Genomic DNA, 24,594 nt, shown 5'->3' with positions numbered 1-24,594 from the left:
TGAGAATTCACTTCCGTTTCAGTGGCATAATAAAGGCAGGAAGGTGAGGTCAGATAACAATTTGGAGATAATAATTTCCATTTCCACATATGCCATTGGTGATTAAAGAGGGTTGGCAGAGAAACCCCAGCAGACAAGGGCAAAGCTAAATTTGCAGGGAAAAACAACAACCATGTCACCAGCTCAAAACAAAGACCCATTTTTCTTTTTGTAAATGTGCTGCTTTCACGTTGTCATACCCCCCCATCCATGAGGCACAAATCAGCATTTCTTTCAGCCTCCAAGAAAGAGGAAGCATAAGCTTTCACTATCCCTCCTCTCGGCTTCTGCATAACCACACAATGCCCTTTCCATCTGCCCCCCAAATGACCTTTTCCCCATCTCCTTGACTCCCTCTGCTCTCCTGTCTTCACCTGCCCTTGTCTGGACATTCCACCTTACTGCCATGAGGCTTTGCTCCTCTGACTGACACCCTCCCTCCCCCCACACACCTCTTCACCTACCCACTGAAATCCAGTCAGGGTTAGAATGGGACACAGCAGCCATTCTTTATCAGCTTCCCGACACAATAAGATGCAGGAGAATAAGGAGGAGTTAACTTTAAAAACGACAACAGGATGTGTATTTTTAAAGACAGGCAGAACTTAATTACTTAGGTTGGCATTTAGCCAGGACAGCAGGGTTAGTGTGGCTATTCTTGTCAAAAACACATGGGATCTTTACTGACTGGTAGCAGTCAGTTGCTTGGTTTTACAGTTCACCAGAAAAATAGTCCACTGCTGATGTAACCACATCAGTCCGCAAAAGGGCCATTGAGAGCTTCTAATGACAAAAGACAGAGAGGTGCATCACTTTTGCTCCTAAGTAGCCATCAGCATTCACTTCTTATAGGCAGATTAGTGCTTTATGTGACCACACTGTGACCCACATGCCAGGTCATTCTCAGGAGAAGGCCATTTTGGCATGGGTCAAGTACGCTTTCCAAAGCCCTAACCTAATGACCTATGGCTGGAAGCCATCCCCAATCCCCTGTAGATGTGCTTCCCTTAACTGCATCTTTACAGACACATTTCTAACCAAACCACAGTCACTTTCTTTCTTTGTGGGAACAGGGAGATCTAGTTCTATATTTATTTTTTGAAGGACCCTCTGAAGCTTCACCCAGGACAGGTCCACAGCACTAAAGTTTAGATTGTTGGCTTGCTCGCCCCTGTCAGTTCCGAATGTCTTTTAGGGCTAACGCAGGAGATCGTGGGGATCTCTGCTTCTGTTTCAAAGCTCCGGCCCTGAGACAGTCCAAACAGCAAAATATGAACAATTATCTTGTCAGCTATTTTTATTTCCTTCTTCCAGAATTCAAGCTGATGGGAGAAGCCCTTTTGCACAGTAGATTCTTCCTGGGTGTGAGGGGGCAGTTAACAAAGTCGTTGTATTTTAATGGCCCATAAAGGCCAGTTTAGTTTGGATAGGCCTGCTTGATGGGCAGAAGATCGTCCCTCCTGAGTGGGTTCACAGTTTCAGAGCAAACATTTTTTACTGTTACAAAGCAAAAATTTTAATATTACCTTATAGCATGTGATAAATGATTATAAGTGAGATTAATACGTGCAGCAGCTTACAAACATTTCATAAAGTCTAAACACTAAATGCATTGTTATAAGTCCAATACCCATCTTAACCATAGTAACACACAGGTGAAAACTACTGGTTTCCAGCAATGAAGTCTTGGCAGTATCTGGCATTTGGTCTCCCAGTATCACACCTTCTTTACTTCTTATGTATAAACTGATATGAACACACGTTCCTTTGTTTACGACGGACCTGCATAACCATTCCTGCCTAATCGGAGCGCTGAGGGTTTGAACATGTGCTATCAACTTCATGCAGGGGAAATTCATAACTTTATGTTGCTACGTACACTATGATATTACTGACCAGCGAGTTATTACTTTTCAAATGATACTTCACAAGATATATGTTGTACAAAGATTTTTGAAGTGCAGGGTGTGAATACGGGGTGCTGGAAGTCATACTAGCATAGTTCCAATTTTTAGAGAAGATGGCACTAATTAGCTATCTACCTGGATGACAAACTCTGAAATGAGCTCTTCACTCCCCCGCCCCACTCTGGCCCCCGTACACCATGTAAGAGGTCCAAAGCAGCACAGAGTGGTTCTAAAAGGCCTGGTTCCACCTGAGGGAGAAGTCCTGTAGCACCAGAATTAGGGAAGACAGCCATGAAGTTGCCTTCTTAGGACGCCCTTGCAAGTGCTGGCATAGGAGTGTGCAGGCGGTGTTCTGGGGATGTGAGGATCATATTGGAGGCAGAGTGATAGCATGTAGCCCAATAGGATGTGATGAGGCATCCTGAGGAGTTACTGTAATTTAGACAGGCCCCAGACACAGCAAACTAGGATTAGGAGGGTGCAAGGCTCAAAACCACTGTTGTCCCCACTGCCCCGTAGTGCACTATGTGCTGTGCCTCTTGGAGGTGTAACATTTTATATTGCTGTTTATACCTGTGCAAAGCAGATGTAAAATGCTACCATTCAGCCATGGGGAGGATTTGTATCCCCTTTGCACTCACTGTGCACAGGCGGTAATGATCACACAAAGTGCACAAAGCATCAGGCCATAAATTTTCAGCTAGCACTCAATCTTGTGTAAGAGCTGGGATGCATGCCTCAGGAGCACTCTCCCAATATTATTTGCCACAAAGTCTGAATGTTTCAACTGACCTCAGCTGTGAAAGCTTATCAGAGAGTTGCACCCTTGTAGGGTGGCTCCTGCAGATTCATCTCTGTTAATGTTGGCAAAAGAAATTAGGGTAAGAAATGTTAAACTGGTCTTAAAACCTAAAAAGGGGTTAAACTGTCTGTAATGGAGAAAATAGCTCCTAAAAATCAATATAAGGGATTCTAGTCTGTTTTTTTATCACAATCTTTATTTTTAGCATGTTAGTCCTATCATGGGAAAAATTTTCTCAGCAGTTGCAAAAGAATGAACATCTTTGCTAACTAAAAGAGGATATCTTTTTCTCACTGACAGTGCAGTGTACTGTCAGGGGATTAGACATTATTTTATTCAATAGTGTGTCTCATTACTATTGTAGATGGCTTGCTATACTGCAGCAAAATTATTTAAAGTAAAAAAAAACTACAAGGGGCTTCTAGTGACAAACTGACTAAAAATGCAATCGCTGCAGCCACAATAACAAAAAGAGTTTGCAATGTTGGTTTTACCACGTTATTTTAAACGTTTGTAGTTTAGCACCAGTCTGTACAACTCTTGCTTTTTTTTTTCCCAGTGCAAATACTACAGCTTTTGCTTCTGCCACTCTGTTAACTGTAAAGAATCTAGAGGTAAAATGATTACAGAAGGCAAGAGCATGGGGATTGCATAACTCTCCTGTGCGCCCGGGGTTATTAGATTTTGTGGGGCCCCTGTATACAAGTCTTTTTCCTAACTTAAAACAAAATGATCACAATTATGGCATCGAAGATATTAACGCTATACTAAACTTGCCTTTTAATTAGCATAAAGCCGTTCTCTGGTTACATTCCAGTCTTAAAACATGTAGAATATAGTTGTTAATTCAAAATAGCCTACTTCTTACCTTAGAACAACTGTTATATTATTAGAGGGAGGAAGTTTGGGTGCAGGAGAGGGTTCCAGGCTGGGCCAGAGAGTTGGGGTGCAGGAGCAGGTGAGGGGTGCGGGCTCTAGGAGGGAGTTTGGTGCAGGAGGGGATTCTGACCTGGGGCAGGGAGTTGGGGTTCAGGAGGGGGTGTGAGGTGCTGGCTCCAGCCAGGAGGTGCTGACCACAGGCGGCTCCTGGTGGGTGGTGCAGCAGGGCTCAGGCAGGCTGCCTGCCTGCATGCCATGGCCACCGTGCCCAGAAACAGCCGGCTGCTGGCACGTCTCTGCATGCCCCTGGGGAGAGGGAGACAGCATGTCTCCGTGCACTGCCCACACCTGGTTCCCGGCCAATGGGAACTGCGGGGACGGTGCTGGGGGCGGGGCTAGCATGCAGAGCTGCCTCCTTCCCTATAACAGGGAGCGCAGGGATGTTCCAGAAGCCTTCCGCTTCCAGGAGCAGCATGGGGCCATAGCATGCAGGCAGGCTGCCTGAGCCCTGCTGCGCTGGGGCCCCCTTAGCCCGGGGCCTTGGGCTGCAGCGTCTAAAGCCTCTGCGTTAATCTGGCCCTGCCAGCAGCTAGACTACACTACAATATCTGTTCCATTGAAACAGAAATGTTGTTTGGATTTAATAAATGTTTAATTCCATGTCACAGAGAAATGAATTGAAAACTATTATTGTTCAGTGATGCTGCCTTCAGTTATAGCTGCAGGGCAGGGGAGCTACACCAATATTTACAGTAGCTTAGGAGATGGCCTAACTGTCCTGAATAATGTTTTGTGTCTTAAAAATATAAGACTGCATGATTGCTGTCCTACAAGTCACCCTAGCTTCATTGACTTCAACAGTGCTCCAATTATACCATACAAGGATTTGGCCCCAAATATATATCTCACCATGTTTAACGTAGACTCGCTATTGTCTTCTTGTGGGCTGGAATTTCTTGTCTCTGTTGGCTGAAAGCTCAGTAGATTAGTTTAGGAAATGTGACTGGAGATTTTTTTTTGGGTGGGTCATGCCTAACTGATGATACATTTGCACAAATTCTGGGTCTGGATTTTGTTAGCTGTCTTTTTATCATTTTAAAGTGAGGCAATGGACCCTGAGGCTATTGACAAGTGATGTAGATTTCTTAAAGCTGACCTAACCCTGACTCTTCGGATCTTCCTCCTCTACTTGAGGTGGGGGTAGAGAGAGGCTGATTTTACTATCTTGGCTTCCTTCGTTTGCTCGCATAATAGTCATACAATGCACAATTGTTAACAACCAGTTTGGAAATAAAAGCTCACTGAGGGCATAGCAGATTTTTTTGCTCCCCTCGAGCCATTGTTTATATGTGCTAAACTACATGAGGTCTGAAATTTTCGTCTCTTCCTCTGCTGTCAGAATATTTGGTTGAGATTTGCAAAGCTGTCTAGGGGACTTAGCTGTATATCTTCCATTGAAATGCGTGCAAGATGTGTCAAATCCCCCAGGTACCTTTGCAAATGTTCACGTTTAAACCAGCTCGCCAGACAAATGGAATGACAGGTGCAGAATCAGGTAAGCAGTAAAGGTTAGCCTTTCTAGGTGGCATGGTTCCTGGCTTTCAGCAAAATGCTGCTTCAGCTATAGCGCTGCTTTCAAAGGCTGTGTGAAGGCTATCTTTAGCTTTGGACTATCTCACATGGAGGAGGACAGCCATTAGACAAAAACAGGATTGCTGATCTAGCCTGTTTCCCGAAGGCTGATATTCAGCGATTAAATAACATGTGATGGAAAGTCTCACTGACACTCTCTGTATCAATTTGGGCCAGCTGCCAGTAGGCAGGGTGGCTAATTGTCCATAAATAGATACAAAATTCTTGATTTTAAAATAATGAGGAAAAGCAGGTTATCCGTCTTGTCACAGAGGCAGTCACTGTAGGCCACAAAAGATGTTAAACGTTCGTGTCATAGGAGGCACCATCTATTGGCTGTCTGTAGCTATGAGATAGCTGAAACTGGGCATATACCTAAACCACCTAGCTTTTTTCCATTTATGGAACTGAAAAAAGAAAAACTAGATTGTTTTAATTGGTTTGTGAGCTGTCACTTAAATCATTGATGGCTTTCTCTGAAAATAAGTGATTCTTTAAAAAAGAAAAAAAGAAAGTTTTTCTAGCTAAATGGAATACTGCCCTATGTTCTGACAATAGAACAAAAGGTCAGAAGCTAAACTGACACAGACGAGTACACTGTGTTCTTATTCATTAGAATGTTTCTCCTCCTCTCTGCTCCTGCCGCCTTCCTCCCCCACACGCTGTGGGTACTTGTTTTCCTCAAGAAGAGGAGGGAAATAGCAAGGACAGGAAAGGGACCTTTATGGGAGTTGGAACTGCAGAGAAGGAGAGGCAGAATCCAAGGGCCAGAGTGAAAGAAAATACAGCTTCATAAACAAGAGCAGAAAATAGAAGGGAACTAGACATGCCTACATGTCTATGGAGATGGGCCTGGGGGACTGACTCATCCATTGTATTGAAGGTTGTACTGAGATCAAGGAATTCTTTCTCCTTCCCCATTTTCACCAGCAGAAAGAACTGGAAACACAGCAAGGAGTCCTTGTGGCACCTTAGAGACTAACAAATTTATTTAATGCCCAAATAAATTTGTTAGTCTCTAAGGTGCCACAAGGACTCCTGGTTGTTTTTGCTGATACAGACTAACACGGCTGCCACTCTGACACCTGTCAGAAAGAACAGGGTATCTGTTCTATGGACAATGCACAATGCAGCTTGAAGATCGTCTAAAATACCATAGTAACACTTCTACTGTAGAACACTGTAGCATTTTTAATAAAGATCCCACCTCTGTGTATAACTGGTAAAACAGGTTACAGAGCACTTTGGAATCTGTGGACTAAATGGGTCATATCCATGCCAGTCAGTTTTAAAGAGACAAGGTGGGTAGGGTAATAATTTTTATTGGACCAAGTTCTGCTGGTGAGAGAGAGACAAACTTTGGCGCTTACATGGAGCTCTTCTTCAAGTCATTAACGTACATTATTACAGGTCTGTGAAAGATACTTTTTCTTTTCATAACCCTCGGCAAAGCTAGCTCTTGCACCCTGAGAGAACAGCTAGTATTTCCTATAGGGGCTATGGGCCCTTTCTTACTGATATTCTGAAGGGGTTTTTATATGAAAATGTAAATAAAATCTCCAGCTCACAAAGATCTAGTATCACTTTGTCTAAAACTGAGCCTGAGCTAGCCCCCTGATCTGAACACCCCTGAACGTTGAAGAAGTTTACATCAAGACCCAAATTCTGTGGCTTAGGCAAATGTGTGTGTGGCTATAAAATAAGCCAGTGAGAAGCAAGCACTGTATCCAAGTATGGTGGGGGGTTGAGGGGAGAAATGTGTGCATGTTTATGGGAGCTAATACTGACCCAACTGAAGTGTTCTAGGTTCTCTTCTTGGCGTACGGATAAGAACTCCATGCTGCTCTTCCAGGTGACCCAGGGACTAAGCCAGTGGTGCATATAAAGAAGACATATTATGTTTGTTCACTTTGTGGTGTGGCTATTTTGCAAACCTGAGAATAGTGCAGTACTTGCTTGCTGCTTTTTCAAGCTTCTATCATTGATTTTGTTGCTTTCATTAGGATGCCTTCTGTCTTTTGGTTCCCACCAGAAATGGAAATGCTGAAATGCTGTGACAGAAGTGTTCAATTTGTTTGTTTGTTGTTCCAGCCTATATAATATATGATATAATATTGTATCAGAAATTGCATGTTGTAAAATTTTGCAGACTCTGGCAGGTTCAGATCAGCATCTGGATGCTTAACTTCCAAAAAGTTTCTGGCTGTGGAATACCCAAACTCAACCTCTTGAGGATCACCCACCACTAGTTATCATGTTATGGGGATTGTTTCCATATAATTCTCACATGGTTAATGTACTTGGATCTATTATGTAAAATGTCTCTTTTTCTCTATTATACAGGGATGGAATTAACATGCAACCCATAGCATGTTGGATGGTTCCAATATAAACACAAATAAGAAATTATTTCAGTATATCAAAAGAAGAAAACCTGTGAGAGAATCAGTTTGTTGGTCAGACTACTAAAGCAAATAAAGGGAAATAAGGTTATTGCAGAGATGCTAAATATCATCTTTGTATCCCTCTTAGATTACCTACTCCTTTTTGGGTGATACAGATTAAGATACTGTTAGAGACTGAGAGTACGTTAGACAAACACCAGTCAGGGGTGGTGTAGATAATACTTAGTCCTGCCTTGAGTGCAAGGGACTGGATTAGAAAACTTTTTGAGGTCCCTTCCAGTCCTACACCTCTATGCTTCTATGTCAAAAGATGCTGGAAGAAAGTGACACATTAAAGAGCAATATATTACTTCAGCCAGATGATGTACATCCAAGAATTCTGAAAGAATTCAAGACAGAAGTAGGTGAGTTGCTGACAAAAATATGCATTTTTCTCAGTAAAATCAATTACTGCACGAGAGAATGACAGAAGTTGTTCCTATCTTTACTGAATGGGTTAGTGGTGATCCTCCTGGGTATTACTGACAAGTAAACTTTAATTTCATACCAGGTAATGTGGTAGAAATGATAATTAAATAGAACTGCAAAACACCTAGATGAACAGGAACTGAAAGGGGTAAAGAAAAATCATACTTCTCTAGCCTATTATAATTCTTTAAACATCTCAGTAGAACAGGGAAAAAAGAGAATATGTCTGACAACCAATGTGGCTTTTCAAAAAGCTATTGACGAAGTCCCTTACAAGGGGCTATTAAGGAAATTTGGTAGAAATAGGATAAGAGAGTGCAGAATGGATCAAAAATTGGCTAAGAAATAGGAAAATGAAGAGTAGGAATGAGTGATACATTTTCAGCATGCAGAAGGTTATCAATGGGTACACTAATGTTCTGTACTACAACCAGTGTGGTTTTACATGTTTGTTGATTATCTGAATATTATCTTGGTGAACTCCATCATATCACCATTTTTTTAATGAACACACAAACTATTTCTCATCTGCACATCCCATTTAATATATATATATAAAAACATGCTGAAGTCTAACTGACAGGCCACATCAAGATCTACATGTACAACACTGGCACAGCATTGTCTTCTAGGAACAAAGGAACTGGCAGCACTGCCATAAAAAGTCCCCTTTCTCCCAGCCACTACCCCATCTCTAAGCAGCGCATCCCAGATGTAGTATGAATTTCAACCTGTAGATGGTAAAACTCCAAAGGTACTGCCACTCTCCTAATTACAGAAGGAGAGGGGGCTCCGACCAGGAAGAAGGAGACAAGGAGGGGAGGATGTGCTTGTACAGAATGATGAGATGGCGGGTAACCTCCCTCAACTTGGCCAGATATCCTGGAAGGGTGAATAACATGGAGACTTTGTTTTGCCTCCCTCTTTGGCATGCATATATATAATGTTATGTTTAGTGTGGTAGACAAGCAAAGACTAGCTTCTGTGACCTCTGCCAAAAGACACAACTTAGTGAAACATTTCCAATTGTATTCAAGTCAGGAATCCTGTTTTCCTTCTGTTCCCTAACACTGAGGGAAGTACTCCAAGCAACCACTGCCCTTTTAGTCATACCCCAATAAAGCCTGTGAGAAAGTCTCTGCTGTTCTCTCTCCACGCTCTAGCTCATTCCTTCCAAATTATCATGCAGGAAGAGGTCAGACACTAGACTACTGTCTTGGCTGCTCCGGGTGAGCAATTCTTCCTTTTGATCCAGGCAACTAGATTTAAGACAATGGTGGAACTACCCCATGCTGGATGTGTTAGAGCACCACCGTGAGCTGGTTTCCTTTATGGTGTGATTTAATTTCCTGAAGACAGAACTTTGTGGGGAGGAGGTTTGGAGTGGTCCCATACTAGGCACAGGGTTGTTCTCCTTATTATGTGGCCCACTACCTCTCAGGTCAGGATGTGCGTGAGCATCATCAGGAAGAAACAATAACATCAGGTTAGGATTTTAGATCAGAAAACATTAGTGAAAAAACAGGACACTGTTGTTGGTGAGGGTGAGGGGGGGATTGTACGGAATGGCATTGGGTAAGGGCAGGGAGATGAGCATAGAAGGATTTTGATAGCTGTGGGGAAGGGGGGGAAAAGGTCCCCACTCCTTCTTTATATTTCTGTGCTTCGGTCTCTTTTTCCTTTATCTCACTTTATTTTTTGTTCATTTCTTTAATTCCCCTATACTTTAGTCTTCTCCCCCTATCTTCTTATTGCCTTGGCTTCCCATTCTTATCTCCCTGCTCACTCTCCCCCCACATAGTCACTCTTTTCTCTCACATTCTGTCTGTCCTTTGTCTCTCCACTTCCCTCAGCCCCTGTATCCCAGCACAATTCAGTGCTCACAGGGGATCTAGTGGAGATAGGCAGATGCTAGCCCAGGTTGGGTATACCAGCTCACTGCATGTATAACGGCAATGTGGCAGAGCTGCCATTGGAATCATCACCATTCACAGAAATGTCTGGGCTCTGACCTCCATGTGGTTGTATTTATCTATGGGAGCACTTGCTAGGGGTGGGGAGAATGCCCACAGGGAGTCATCATACAGATCATGGTCAGCAGAGGACAAACCTGGTGCGAAGGGTTGGACATTGAAGTGCATATATGCTTAGATGGCCAACAGATCCTTCAGGTGAGGTTTACATAAATTAGGTAAAAATATTGTTTTTTGTGAAACCGGAAGAGACATGTACAGAAAGCAGTGAAAACATTTTTCAGGGAGACATGCCCTAAACAGGATCAATAGATAGCTACAAAGGAAATTACTGAAAAATGCACCATCGGTGACATTTGACTAGTAAGTCTTATCTGAGTGACTCATATTCTGTCACCAAGAAAAACAGGGCAATTCTTACTAGATAACAACTGTGGAAAGAGTAATTAAAAGAACCACGGAATTTCTTTTTTGTTCTAAAATATACAAATGAGTTTTCAGGTTAATAGCTTTTTTTTTCCTGCTGAGACAGCTCCGTTTTTCCAGTGTGTTTTTGATATGATATGATACATGTAGACACAGATATCTTTTCCTAGTAGAGAGACAGATCCAACTGATATGAGATTAGTAGAGGAAAGTTCTGTGAGAAAATTCACTTTCAGTAAGATCTAATTAAAACCATTTCATGTGTTTTCTCTTTTTTTAAAGCTATGTTAGAAAAAGATCTGTTAATTCTCATAAAGTTGCGGTGATAGTGAAGTGTTTCCTGAGGACAGTGTATCAACTGTCAAATTCTCCTCTCAGTTACATCAGTACAACTCTATTGAAGTCAATGAGATTGATAGAGAATTTGGCCCGTAGTTTGTGTGATAGGGTATACCACCCCTCTTGGTCCTATTGGGTTCCAGGGAGGTGGGTGGGCACAAGCTGGCTCATGGTCAAAGGTCCCTCCCCCAGTCTATGGGGAGGATCCACTGAGCTCGGGAACTCAAATGATTACGGGGGACAACAGAAAATATAACAAGGGCAGGTGTGAAGGTCAAAGGGTCAAAACAAAGGGACATTGAGCAGAGAACCCTGGATAGCACCCACTGCTCTTGGTCCTGAGGAGGGTATGGGGCCTGAACAGTGGCCCCATACCTGGAGGCAAGACCAAAACACCTTTAATTCTGTCAGGCCTGGAACCAGGTGTGGTTAAGTAGCTTGGGGAAAATGCAGCTGGGGCTCATTATCCTCTCAGGCGCAGGTGCTATGTACAAAAGGAGGAAGAGAAAGGCTGGTTCTTGGGAAAGATTAGAATCAAAGGAAGAAGGGACTTTGTCACTACATTGTGCTTAGACTATAAAGCATGCTGGCTTTTTACTTTGGGGTCTATTTGCCCATAAAAGGGAAGACTTTGATTTGGATTTCTATACCTTGGAAGGAGGACAACTAGGTGCCTTATTTAGGATTGGATTCATTGTATCATTGGAGGGAGAGAGAGAAAGAAAGAGAGCATGTCCTGTGATAGTTTGTAAGACATTTCAGGATGTGCCTGGATGAAAAGTAGCTGTGAAAACCTAAAGGATTGTTTAGGCAAAGAGCCTCACTAGAAATAAGTGAGCTGTTGCACTGCTCATACAGAATAAACAAGCATTGGTGAGTGTGTGGAATCCTACATGTGAAATACTTGTTTAACAAAGTAATGCAGCCTTCTAATTTTTTAAAGGAAAAAAAGTTAAACCAATCTTATCTTCAGCCTCCACTCCCTGCTTTTGGGGCAGAGGCTGGGAGTGCTGTTCGAGGGTCCCTCTGGCTGGAGTCTTCAGAGCAGTAGCAACGGAGAGGCATTTGCTGTCCTAAAAATCTACCTCAAAAGAGACTGAAAAGCCGGAGCTTTTCCTTTGGGGTGAATTCCTCCTCTTCCTCAGCTTCCTTTCTGCCATTTTGGGGAAGATATATTCATTCGTATAAATCTTCCGTAATGTAAGAACTGATCTGCTTTATGGGAAACAGTGGGTCTCAGTAAATCATAGCCTGTCTCCACACTGGACAGGTACCAGCTTTCTGTTCTTACTCTGTGTGCTTTATTATAACTTCCTCAGTTGTGCTGTTTGTGCCTGTGGCACTTGGGGCACCATTGGCTGTGATGCCACAAACCGTCCTTAGAGTCTGAGAAATCCTATACACCCTACTGCCCCCCAAAACAAAATGCGTGGCTCTCAACCTTCTTTAACCAATTTCCCCATTCTCGCAAAAATCCTGAGGTTAAGGCCAGGGCTGGATTTCCACCTTATGTGCCCTTACACACAGCACCTTTAGCTTCCTCCCTCCCCCCACCTACAGCTGACCTTCATGTCTTCTGTAAAAAATGAAACTTTTAACCCACTTTTTAGGCACCCCTAGAATGCTGGTGCCCCTAAGCATGTGCCTAATTGGAAATCCAGCCCTCGTTAAGGCAGACGTTTTCTCATATTCCTTAAGTCCCACTCCTTCTCTCCTACAGACACCCACCACTTCTCTGTGGAGCTAGCTCTGGGGGCCAGAGCAGCTTCTGGGTGGGGAGCATGCTAAACAGCGTGGTGCTACGGGGCCACAAGTCCAGAAGGGAAGCAAGCGGCGTGGGGCTATTCAGGGTGCTGGCTGCTTCTAATGAACTATATTGTAGACAGAGGTAAATGTCTTCACTAGAGTGTGTCTTCTCACTCCCAAGAGCTGCCACCTTTTCCCCCTCAGTAGGATAGCTGTTCGCGTATTTAATCTTAACTTTGCTTCTGCTATTGTATTTTATTTCCAGAGGAGCCCCTGTGACTTCCTGTTGCTGCTTTGTTTTCACAGAACCATACCGAAGTCCCTGTGGTTTACTCAAGGTACAGTAATTTTTCTCTCTATACTTCACTGAACAGTGTCAGTAGCCTCTTCTCATAACCAGGATCCAGAGCTCTCAAATCTAGTGAATTTTGCAGGATATTGCACACATTAGCTGACTCAGGCTTGTGGACTCCTAACCCCCAATGTTCTACTGCTGTCTAACAGATAATTGTGTAACCCACAAGCAAAGTGTGTGTCACATCCCCCTCTTGTGCCCAGTGCCCAGAGAAGATTAAATTAATCCTTAGCTCAAGCGTAGGGGCCTGTGTTTAAGGTCTGTGACCTTCTTGATGACCCATATTGGGATGGGGTTTATGGTTCCACAAGATAGAACTAGTTTATTTAATTCACACAGTAAGAAAATGTAATCCAAAACATGTTTTATAGTTAAATATAATCTGTAATATAGGGTGGCATGCGGAACCCCTGCAGATGTTCCACATCTCATTTGTCACACATTTCAAGTTCTTATGTCATACTAGCAGGTTCAGCGGTTGACAGAGGAATGCTTTGCTCAGGGCAATATTTTAATTTGGCTGCAGTGGGGTGGGCTATGGTTCAGGTTTGATCTGGATTGGAAGGCACTGTAATTTAATGAAGCAATCTCACGAGATTTTGATCCTGAATAGCAAACACCCCCCCCCCCCCGAGATACATTCATGTGAATAGGTTTTCATTGTCCTAGCTGTTTGAGATCTCTGTCAGATGAGTTGTCACCAAAAAATCAATCCAGTCAGAACCAAAACTATGGTGGGAAGGCTTGCATCCAGATACTGAAGGTTAAACATCCCATAAAGTTCAAAAAAGTTTGACTATATGGTCCTCATTTGGCTCCTTTCCATTTAGTACACAGGCAAAAATTATTGCACTGAATTTTTCTTTACTGTATGTTATGTTTTGCTGCTCAGACTGAAAGTTGTTTAAATGTTTTTTTTCTAAATGTGGATTATCTCTCTAACTAAGTACCAAAAAATAATGATTAATTTTGACACTAAGAATAGAAGTCATGGGGCCCATTACAAAGAATTTCTTCTAAAAAATAACCCTTCAAAGATTTGAACTAAGTCACTTTGACCCATAAAACGGGCTTTTCATCCAATGGGTTATGCAAGATTTGGCTAGCAGTCATGGGAATCTGCAGAGATTATTTTAGAATAAAAAGGTATTAAAAATTACAAGGGGAAAAACTGTCTATTGAGGTACAGAGTTCAAATGAAGCATGTTTCCACATTCAGATGAGTATGCATGAATGCAAACTAATAAGCAAAACAGATGTATCTATTGTGTGTCTTGCTCAATTAAAGTGAGAACAAAGAATAAGAATTTTACCTACTTGTTAGCGAGAAATCTCTCCATAAATAGGACACTTACTGTATTAAAATACCTTGCATGTGATGTTAGCATAAGGTCTTTATGAAAAGAGTAAAATTCCGGTTCTCATACGGTCATGTTGATAGCCAAGGTCTTAGATTCAGTTCAGTACCATGCAGATTACTGTTTTATTTATCTAACAGTAGCACCTAGGGGTCCTCATCAACATTACATGGGGGCCCTTTTATGCTAGGTGCTGTACATTCACATAGGAAGAGAAAATCCTTACCCTAAAGAGCTTACATCCTCAGTAGATCAAACCAACAACAGGTGGGAGAAAGGAGCTATTATAGGTTTCTTTATATTATGACTTTCTTAAATATTGTTGTAACACAAACGCATTTCAAAGCACTTTGGTACACAATTTTTAACAGCCCCTTAGCCTTCATGTTATTTCTTCTCTCTGCATTCCAGGATCCAACTTTCTTATAGCTTAAGGATAAAAGGTAATAAGCAACTGAGGTGCTTTTGAAAATAGGATTTAGGATCCCATGTCACTGAGATGCTTTTGAAAATTTTACACAAAAAATCTAAACTGGAGTGCCTAAATTTAGGCATCCAAATCTGTATTTAGGCATGTAAATAAAAGCGTCTTGGTTTTTCAGAGTATTTGGAGCTCCCATTGACTTCAGTGGAATTCGCGGATGCTAACCACCTTGGACAATCAGGCCACCTTCATGTAGGTGTCTAAATACAGATTCAGGAGCCTAAATTTAGACATACACGTTTTGAGACTTCTGGGCTGACATATTTAACAAAACATATAATGGCGTGTCGGAGATCTTGTATCTGAAGGTAGAGGTTGTGGTAGATAGTGTAGACACAAAATTACTTAGTTGCAGTGCAGAGAAGATTGTGAAGAACTTCAGAGGGACTCACGTGAATGGAGAATATGATAGATGAAGTTCAGTGTTGATAAACGTAAAATAATGCAGATTGGAAGAAAAAATTTAAACTGCTCATACATATTGCAGTGTACTAAATTGACTGTATCACCTCAACTCAGTAAAGACCACTGGTCAATGTGCAACTGAAGTAAAACAAAAAAAAAACCCACGGTGTTAGAATATGCAATGGTGTTGCCTCATGTGCAGCACTGGTCACCCCATCTCAGAAAGGACATTGCAGAATTAAAGGGAGCTGAAAATGATTAGAGGTATGAAAAAACTCTGATATGAAGAGAGATTGAAAAGATTGGGATTGTTCACTGAAGAAAAGATGAGCAAGAGGGGGCATGATAAAAATATATAGAATAATAAATGGCCGAACGAAGGTAGAGAGTAGGTTCTGTTCTCCCTGTGTAATTAGCCAAGGGATGTTACATGAAAATAAAGTGTGATAAATTCAAAACTGATAGAGAGATACTTTTTCAGACAACACATAATTAGACTGTGGAACATATTGCAACATGATAATGTTGAAACCAAGAATGCAGTGAGATTGAAAGAGGTATAGGACATTTATACAGATAATGACAATAGCCAGAACTGTTAAAGTTCATGCTAACAAATAATTGTGGAAAGGAGAAAAAACTTCATACTTCAGGGTTGAAACCAAACTGTACTGTAGTTTAGGATGAAACCTTCATGATGTCAGATTATCCCATGTTCCTCTGAAGCACCTGATCCTGTATGGAGTCTATGCCTCATTTTGACTGTGGTGCTTTTCTCTGCGCGCTTGCCGTAAGATCAAGAGCATCAAGAACAAGTGATGGCTGCAGAGAGAGAAAACACAAAACCAAAAAATAAATGAGTGATTTATAGTTAGCATTTATCACACACACATTACATTAAAAGAACACTATTAAAATTGCAAAGCCAAGCACTCTGAAGTTAGGAAATGGCAGAATGAAGGGTGCCTGTGCAATCTTAATTTGGCTTCCTTTTGCCAATAGAGAAAAATGGGAGATGGGGGCACCCGTAGCATCGCAAGCAAACATAGATTAATGTTGAACCAACCCAAAATCTAGCGTATCAACATTTCCAAATCAACATTTTTTTAATTCTCCATCCTGCAAACAAATAGTTCAACTTTTCATCCCGATTTGAGATGGAAAATAAATGTAAAAATATCTGAATTTCTCATGGGATAGAAATTTTTTGACCAGCTCTGTTCCCAAACTCTAATCCTTGGCCCACAGGGAGCAGGCTTACTCACAAGGTGCTAGCTGGGACGACAGCTGTTAAACTGTATTAAAATATTAAATGCTTTCCATGTAAGCGGTTGCTGTAATTACCACAAGGGTGTTACATGATCATGAATGGGAGGGAAGGACTCTGAGTCAGTCAAGGCATCCTTGATCCTAAGGGCATTAACATGTGCTGCATGCTATGAGCAAGTATGAGAACCACTGTCTTGACAATCATGCTAGGCCATTATTTCAGACTGAGTGAGAGGAAAAAGCCTGCGTTTGTGAGTCAAACCCCATCATTTCTAGCAGCCTCTGGCTTTGTAGGTGAATGTCTTCCATCTGGCCAAGACCAATTACTAAACATGGGAAATCTGATGCTAGAAATGGTGGTGTTGACTCACAAAGGCATGCCATTTGGAAAACTGGCCAAAAAAACATCAGTGGAAGGAAGAAATCAGAGAGCCAAACATCTTGAGAATGAGGCATCTCAAAGACCAGGCTAAGAAACGGCTTTCATTGCAATTGTTCTCATTTCAATGGGTTCTGACTCAAGTTTTCCCCATCCCATCTGGTTTCTTCTTTCCTTCATGGTTTCTGGGTTTACAGACCATAGACTCTTAGCCCAGATCCCTAGCTGGGTAAATTAGCATTGCTCCTTTTGTCTTCAGTGGAGCTGCACCAATTTATGCCATCTCAGGATCTGGCTCTCTTGGCTTAAATGGATCATGCCGCTGAGGATCCATGGAGAAAAAAGGCTCGGTGGGGTTAGAAAAACATTTTAAAATAAGCATTCCTAATCTAATTCACCGAATGAACCCCAGGCAGTTCAGCTAGGGAGAGATAATAAGACAGAAAGTATCATATTACCTCTATATAAATCCATGGTATGTCCACATCTTGAATTCTGTGTGCAGATCTGGTCACCCCATCTCAAAAAAAAATGTTGGAATTGGAAAAGGTTCAGAAAAGAGCAACAGAAATGATTAGGGGTATGGAACAGCTTCAGAGATTAATAAGACTGGGGGGGGACTTTTCAGCTTGGAGAAAAGATGACTTGAGGGGGAATATGATAGAGGTCAATAAAATTGTGACAGGTGTAGAGAAAGTAAATAAGAAAGCAGTGCTATTTACTCCTTCACATAACACAAGAACTAGGGGTCACCAAATGAAATTAATAGGCAGCCAATTTAAAACAAAAGGAAGTATTTCTTCACCAAACTCTTAGCCAGAGGATGCTGTAAAGTTCAAGACTATAACAGGGTTCAAAAAAGAACTAGATAAGTTCATGGAGGACAGGATCATCAATAGCTATTAGCCAGGATGGGCAGGGATGCAAAACCATGCTCTGAAGTGTCCCTAGCCTCTGTTTGCCAAAAGCTGGGGAGGATGGATCACTTGATGATTACCTGTCCTGTTCATTCCCTCTGAAGCACCTGGCATTGGCCACTGTCAGAAGACAGGATATTGGGCTAGATGACATTTGGTCTGACCCAGAATGGCTGCTCTTATGTTCTTATCAACTAGCTATGTCTGGTTAAAATATTATTAATTTCAAACCACAGACAATTATTTAAATGTATTTCTGTCCTTCCTCAATGCAATGATACCAGTTATGAGTTTTATTCTCCCTTGTGTTGTTTCAATATCAGGATGTTAAATGCAACTTTTCCCCCCTTTTGTCTATGCTACTACAGTATCTGCAAAGAACAAGCTTGTAGCTGAGCAAAGGTAAAGAGGTTGCACTTGGGTGAGAGTGTGTGATATATCCTGAGCATTCCACACAACGTGGACCATTGGGCTCTGTGTACTGTAGAAAGGAACACATACCCTGATCAGAGGAGATGATGTAGTCTCCCAGCTGATTGGCTGAGGGAAATTAGGAATTAGGAATTCATATACATGAGAACAGACTCATTGAACACATTTATCTCCCATTTTCTTCTGTTCAGAGCATGAGTGAAAGCTAGCGGGTAAATAAGTGACTGTACCTTCTAGATTTGGAGGGCGGTGCATGACTGTGTTCCCTTCATGATCGAATACAGCCTGTAGGTCCTTGACCTCAGTTCATAGCCAGTGCACAAGCACTGTGGTGAGGGTTGGGGGGAGCGGTTGAATCTGATTCCCAGGGGTTCCAAGCAGGTATTCTTTTATTGTGTTACATTTTTATAAGTGCTAGAACAGAGGCAGGCTCAGATGGCAGAAAGCTGGGGGAAAGCATGAGGCAAGAAAGAGGGCAGCCTGAAATGCCAGAAAGGTTGAGGGTTGACCAAATTAATTTGACTGCATTGGCTCTCTCCATGGTTAGCATAGGGCAAGTATTCCCTTTGATGAACTCAGAGCACTTCACAAAGATTAGTGTATTAGCTATGGAGAGGTTACGTTTTTTGCCAAAAGTTTCAAAATCAACTAGTCAGTGGCTGTGTGGGGGAACAGAACACAGGAATCCTAGCCATGGACTGGGACTCAGGAGACCTGAGTTCTCCTTCCTGGCTCACCACTGGCCTGCTGTGTGACCTTAGGCAAGTCATTTCACCTCTCTAGACCTCAGTTTTCCCATCTGTAAAATGGGGAGAATGATACTGACCACCTTTGTGAAGCACTTTGAGGTCTATTGATGACAAGTGTTATATAAGAGCTAAGGGGTATTATTCCCTCGTGGGGGTTCTTCCGCTGACTCTGTCTTTAATTAAGAGAGGCATGTAGAGCTGGGAAGAAGACTCTTAGTAACCATACTCCTTACACTCACTTTTATTCCTTACACTAATTGGGCCAAATTCTGCCAGAGATTGTCATGTGCAACCCCACTGACTGTAATAGGCTTGTACTGACTGTAAATCATGGAGGAGTTTGGCCCATAGGGTGCAAACTCCCCAGTGACCCAGTCAAATAGGAGGTAACCTTTTCTTTCTCATGATCAGAATTAAGTGGACTGAAGCCCTTGTAGACTAAAGAGAAACATCAGCTGCTGCTCTCAGACAGAGAGCAAGTGCCAGCAATTCCCTGGCATGTTCTGTGATTTGGGGATGGGGGGGAAATGGGACCTTTTTTAAAACAGCCAAAAATGCGGTTTAATTTTGGCTTTTTGACTCTCCACCTCCAATTCCCATAAGTCTGGCAGTTTTTACAGCAGGTTGTTATCTCTGATATTGGGGGAAGTAGAAATGGTTGGAAAGTCGCTTTTTAAAGGATGTACTGTTATGATTTTATTTAATTGCTTATATTTTGTGTTAATCTTTCTGGCTGTTAGAGATAAGGCTGCAATTTAACATCTTCCTGCAATTGTCCTTCCTCGCAAACTCTCAGCTGCTGAGCAAGCTGTTTTATCAGACCATTACCAATGTTGTGTTCCCAAGGAATTTCCCACTTCCAGCCAGGTTGTACAATCTCTCCTAAAAATGTTCTGGGGGTGGGCAGAGGAGGTGGAGGCTAAGGGCTGGAATCAAGAAATATTATTTTGCATGATGCATCTTAAATTTCACCCTGATCCTCCCCCTTCCCCCAATCTTGTTGAAAAAAACACCGTGTTACTCATACATCATAATTGGCTGCCCCTCCACCCCTACAATAACCCCCTTCCTTTGTAAACCACAATAGGGAATGTCTCTTACTTCTGTAAGCAGAGACAGGGTGGGCTCCACCCTGACATCTGGTGGTGAGGTGTGGCAAGTTGTGGAAAAGAACTTCAGGGGCAGATCTCATTTGCATAGGCACACCCACCCCGCCTAGAATGAGGCCATAACTGCCCAAATGGTCACTTTGGCTGCTGTGGGATCACCAGTGTCTCTGTTATTGGGGCGGGAAGAATAAATTGTTAGTACCCTGATTATGGGAACTGTGCTTGGAACTGTACTTGGCCTTTTTGTTATGATGGAGGACTCACCATCAACTGAGTAGCACTCACTAGGCAAGGGACATGGGTTCCAAAACTCTGTGAATGGAGAGAGACTTGAGACAGGTATTAGTGCCTGGTGGTGTAGGCCCCTTTGTGAGGGCCTGAAGCACCAATTGCACCTCTGTCTCTCTCCACTGTGGAATGTCAGAGCTAATTTTGGGTCTATTAAGAGTTTTGTTACTGGTACTGTGCTGAATTCACTTCAGCCTTATGGTGCACCAGCACTAAGGCTCCCACTACTATGAGCTGAAATCACTGAGCACTGTGTCAAGTAGTGGGGAGCCGGAAGATCTAGTGTGCAGCGGAGCTATTTTGAGACGGCGGGGTGAGCAGAGCCGGTCGTGAGACAGCGGTGTGTTCGTGAGACGGCGAGCTGAGCGGAGCCGGTCGTGAGACAGCGGTGTGTTCGTGAGACGGCGAGCTGAGCGGAGCCAGTCGTGAGACGGCGAGCTGAGCGGAGCCGGTCGTGAGACAGCGGTGTATTCGTGAGACGGCGAGCTGAGCGGAGCCGGTCGTGAGACAGCGGTGTGTTCGTGAGACGGCGAGCTGAGCGGAGCCGGTCGTGAGACGGCGAGCTGTGCAGAGCAGAGCCGGTCGTGGTGGAGCGGAGCAGAGCCCTGTGGGGCAGTCAGCTTCAGGACACGTAAGGTGCCCCTTACCTCTTTCCCCCACACCCAGGCACATTTTAGCCAGACTGGGGAGTAACACTCTGCAGATGAACTTTTGAACTCCGGGGCTGGACTTTTTTTGGACTTTGGGTGATTTGTGGATTGCTGGACTCGAGAGACGTTTGGGTTCTGGGACTCAAGAGCCTGAGGGAAAGGATGTGGCCCAATTTTTCTGGGGTGGGTCGGTGTTCATGGTTTGGTTAATGAACACTAGTTGTGGTGTTTCCCCAATTTAATGCTGATGTTGTTTACCTCATGTTATTAAAGATTCTCTACTACACCGAGACGCCGTGCTTGCGAGAGGGGAAGTATTGCCTCCTTGAGGCGCCCAGGGGGTGTGTAAGATTTTCCCAGGTCACTGGGTGGGGGCTCGAGCCAGTTTTGCATTTGCTTTAATGAGAGGGAACCCCTGTGTACTGAACCCGGCCCTTGCTGCTATCAACTTGGCCTGGCAGAAGGGTTACATTTCTTAAGAGGGATTTATAATACAAGTCCCCCCCCCCCCGCAGTTAGATTACCATGAATAGTGTGATTCCCTTCATCCATGTGGTTTACAGTAACTATCCGCTTACAATAATTTAATTAACTGCAGAGCATCTGCCAGCTGATAGCTGCAAACTAGAATGGCTTAACCAGTTGGAGAGGTCTTCCACTCTGAGTCTGGACTCGCTGGACCAAATTCAGACATGGTGTAAAGCAGGTGCAGGTCAATGAAAGTCAGCGTTGCATCACTCTCTGATGTCTGCCTGAATTTAGCCAGGTTATGTGCGCCTGACATATTACTATAGCTGGACTGGGACCTTGGTAGTCCATAAAAAGCAGGCATGCTAGCTGAGAGAAAAGCATGCTTCTCCTTGGTTAGACCACTAGTAATCTTGCTATGAGCTATGTGAGCCCTGGAAGTCTGGATGTAATAGGAACAGGGCAGGATTTCTTATTGGCAAGGCTCCATTTAAGCGAGTCATAATGGCCCGACCATTTCATTCTCTCCTCCCACTTAAAAAGAAGAAAAAAAAAAAGGACTCACTGCCTCCTTTTTCCTCTTCCCTTTCTTCTGCTTAATCTCACTTTCCATCCGTTCCCGCGGGAGGCTATTCCATGCTCTGCTGAAGAGAACTTTTCTGTTCCTGCTCCCACGACGGAGTAAGACAGGGAGGCAAGAATACTGCCGCCTCAGGAACGGGAAAGGCACTGCAGCCTCTGCCACTTGCTAAGGCAGAGGCAGGTCTGCACCAGGACTCATAAGCTATTTGAGGAAACCTTTTCCTAGAGATTTGTAAAAGAAAGGCCTTCACTTATTAAATCACAGGGGGGCACTGGGGCTGTGGAAATTGCAGTAGCAATATGGAAAATGGGAGTGTGGTTCATAACGGAGTGTTTGAAGGAGCAGATGTGATCCTAGAAGAATGAGATGCTGGAATATCATGTGGGGACAATAAGCTTGAGGCATCCAGATTGCAGCTATCAGGGTATTTGTTCCCCAGGCCTTGGGGGAGAAAAATATTGATCCCAGGGAGAATGGAGATGGAGGTGTAGATCCCCCCACCTACTCCTCCCACATCCATCCTTTTGTTTAATTTATTTTTAACCGAACAGAAACTTGGAGGAAAGAGACTTCAGTGTTGAAAAACTTGTCTTTGTTTCTGACAAGTTATGCTGGATCAGAGAAGTCTAAATCCTGATAGGAGAAAGACACACAGATCTAATTATCATCTCATGAGAAAATCAACAGTTAAAACTGTCCAAGTTTACAAAGGAATCAAAAATAAAGTGTCCACAGAGCAGGATGAGTAGAGGCACAGACAGCAAAGAGACAAAGTAGTCAATAGACTTTCCCTAACAGGTAACTTTTATTGAGAGAATCTTTGGGACAGAGTTTGCATTTTCTTTCAAATCACAAACATTTGCTTTTAAAAAGTCTTCATGTGTTTTTCATTGGAAACTTGACCATGTTGGGATGGAGTAGCTGGGAATTGTAAATGGTCTTTCATCTTCACAGTTCTTTTTTAATCTCAAGATAATTAATGACCGATTAATTTGAAATATAGCCTAGTCTGGACACTCTCTAAGGACTTGTTAACATATGGAGCTATTTAGGAATAGCTGTTGAGGAACAGATATTCCTGAATAATTCCATATGTGAACACTCTTATTCTTAAATGCGAGTGCCTTGCTCCTGTTTAGTTCATTGGTTCAAGTAAAACAGGATGAGGCACTCATATTCCAGCATAAAAGTATATAATATATAAAAACATATAATATATAAATATATTATTATTTAAATATATGAATTATTATAATTATTGTTATTCATATTAAGCATATTGTTTTTAATTTTTATTATTTAATAATTTGTAATTATTATAATTATTATTATATACATATATTATTATATTATAATATTTATATATGATATAAAAGCATATAATATATAAAAGCATATAATAACATTTAACATTCCTGTGGTGGGAAGAACACCTCAACAGCCCAACACTGTGGCATTTAATTTCAGAAAGGGGAACTATGCAAAAGTGAAGAGGTTAGTTAAACAGAAATTAAAAGGTACAGAGACTAGAGTGAAAGCCCTGCAAGCTGTATGGACGCTTTTCAAAGACACCGTAATAGAGACTCAACTTAAATGTATACCCCAAATTAAAAAACACAGTAAAAGAACTAAAAAAAGAGCCACCGTGGCTTAACAACGATGTAAAAGGAGCAGAAAGAGATAAAAAGGCATCTTTTAAAAAGTCGAAGACAAATCCTAGTGAGGTAAATAGAAAGGAGCATAAGCACTGCCAAATTAAATGTAAAACTGTAATAGGAAAAGCCAAAAAGGAGTTTGAAGAACAGCTAACCAAAAACTCAAAAGGTAATAACAAAATGTTTTTTAAGTACATCAGAAGCAGGAAGCCGGCTAAACAACCAGTGGGGCCCCTGGACGATCGAGATACAAAAGGAGCACTTAAAGACGATAAAGTCATCGCAGAGAAACTAAATGAATTCTTTGCTTCAGTCTTCACTGCTGAGGATGTTAGGGAGATTCCCAAACCTGAGCTGTCTTTTCTAGGTGACAAATCTGAGGAATTGTCACAGATTGCAGTGTCACTAGAGGAGGTTTTGGAATTAATGGAGAAACTTAACAGTAACAAGTCACTGGGACCAGATGGTATTCACCCAAGAGTTCTGAAAGAACTCAAATGTGAAATTGCGGAACTATTAACTATGGTTTGTAACCTGTCCTTTAAATCAGCTTCTGTACCCAATGACTGGAAGATAACAAATGTAATGCCAATATCTAAAAAGGACTCTAGAGGTGATCCCGGCAATTACAGACTGATAAGTCTAACATCCGTACCGGGCAAACTAGTTGAAACAATAGTAAAGAATAAAATTGTCAGACACATAAAAGAACATAAATTGTTGGGCAAAAGTCAACATGGTTTCTGTAAAGGGAAATCATGCCTTATTAATTTATTAGAGTTCTTTGAAGGGGTCAACAAACACGTGGACAAGGGGGATCCAGTGGACATAGTGTACTTAGATTTCCAGAAAGCCTTTGGCAAGGTCCCTCACCAAA

At 42.4% G+C, this 24,594-nt stretch overlaps 1 protein-coding gene across 2 annotated transcripts in view; it reads left to right on the top strand.

Annotated features, from left to right (window-relative positions):
- The window catches only part of LOC311523322 (OX-2 membrane glycoprotein-like), a 135,687-nt gene that overhangs the window by 59,160 nt on the left and 51,933 nt on the right, over positions 1–24,594 (top strand). The window contains exons 7-8 of one of the 2 annotated variants that reach the window (XR_014712314.1): positions 12,882–12,954; positions 18,152–19,105. The gene's annotated coding sequence lies outside the window, so the exon portion shown is untranslated. Of the gene's footprint in view, positions 1–12,881; positions 12,955–18,151; positions 19,106–24,594 lie in introns of those variants that run through there. The other variant, XR_014712313.1, reaches the window with a different exon arrangement.

Source organism: Lepidochelys olivacea (genome assembly GCF_965140295.1).
Source record: "Lepidochelys olivacea isolate rLepOli2 genome assembly, chromosome: 1".
Classification (NCBI taxonomy): domain Eukaryota; kingdom Metazoa; phylum Chordata; order Testudines; family Cheloniidae; genus Lepidochelys; species Lepidochelys olivacea.
Note: the sequence above shows the minus strand (reverse complement) of the source record. Positions and strands in the feature narration are given on the sequence as shown.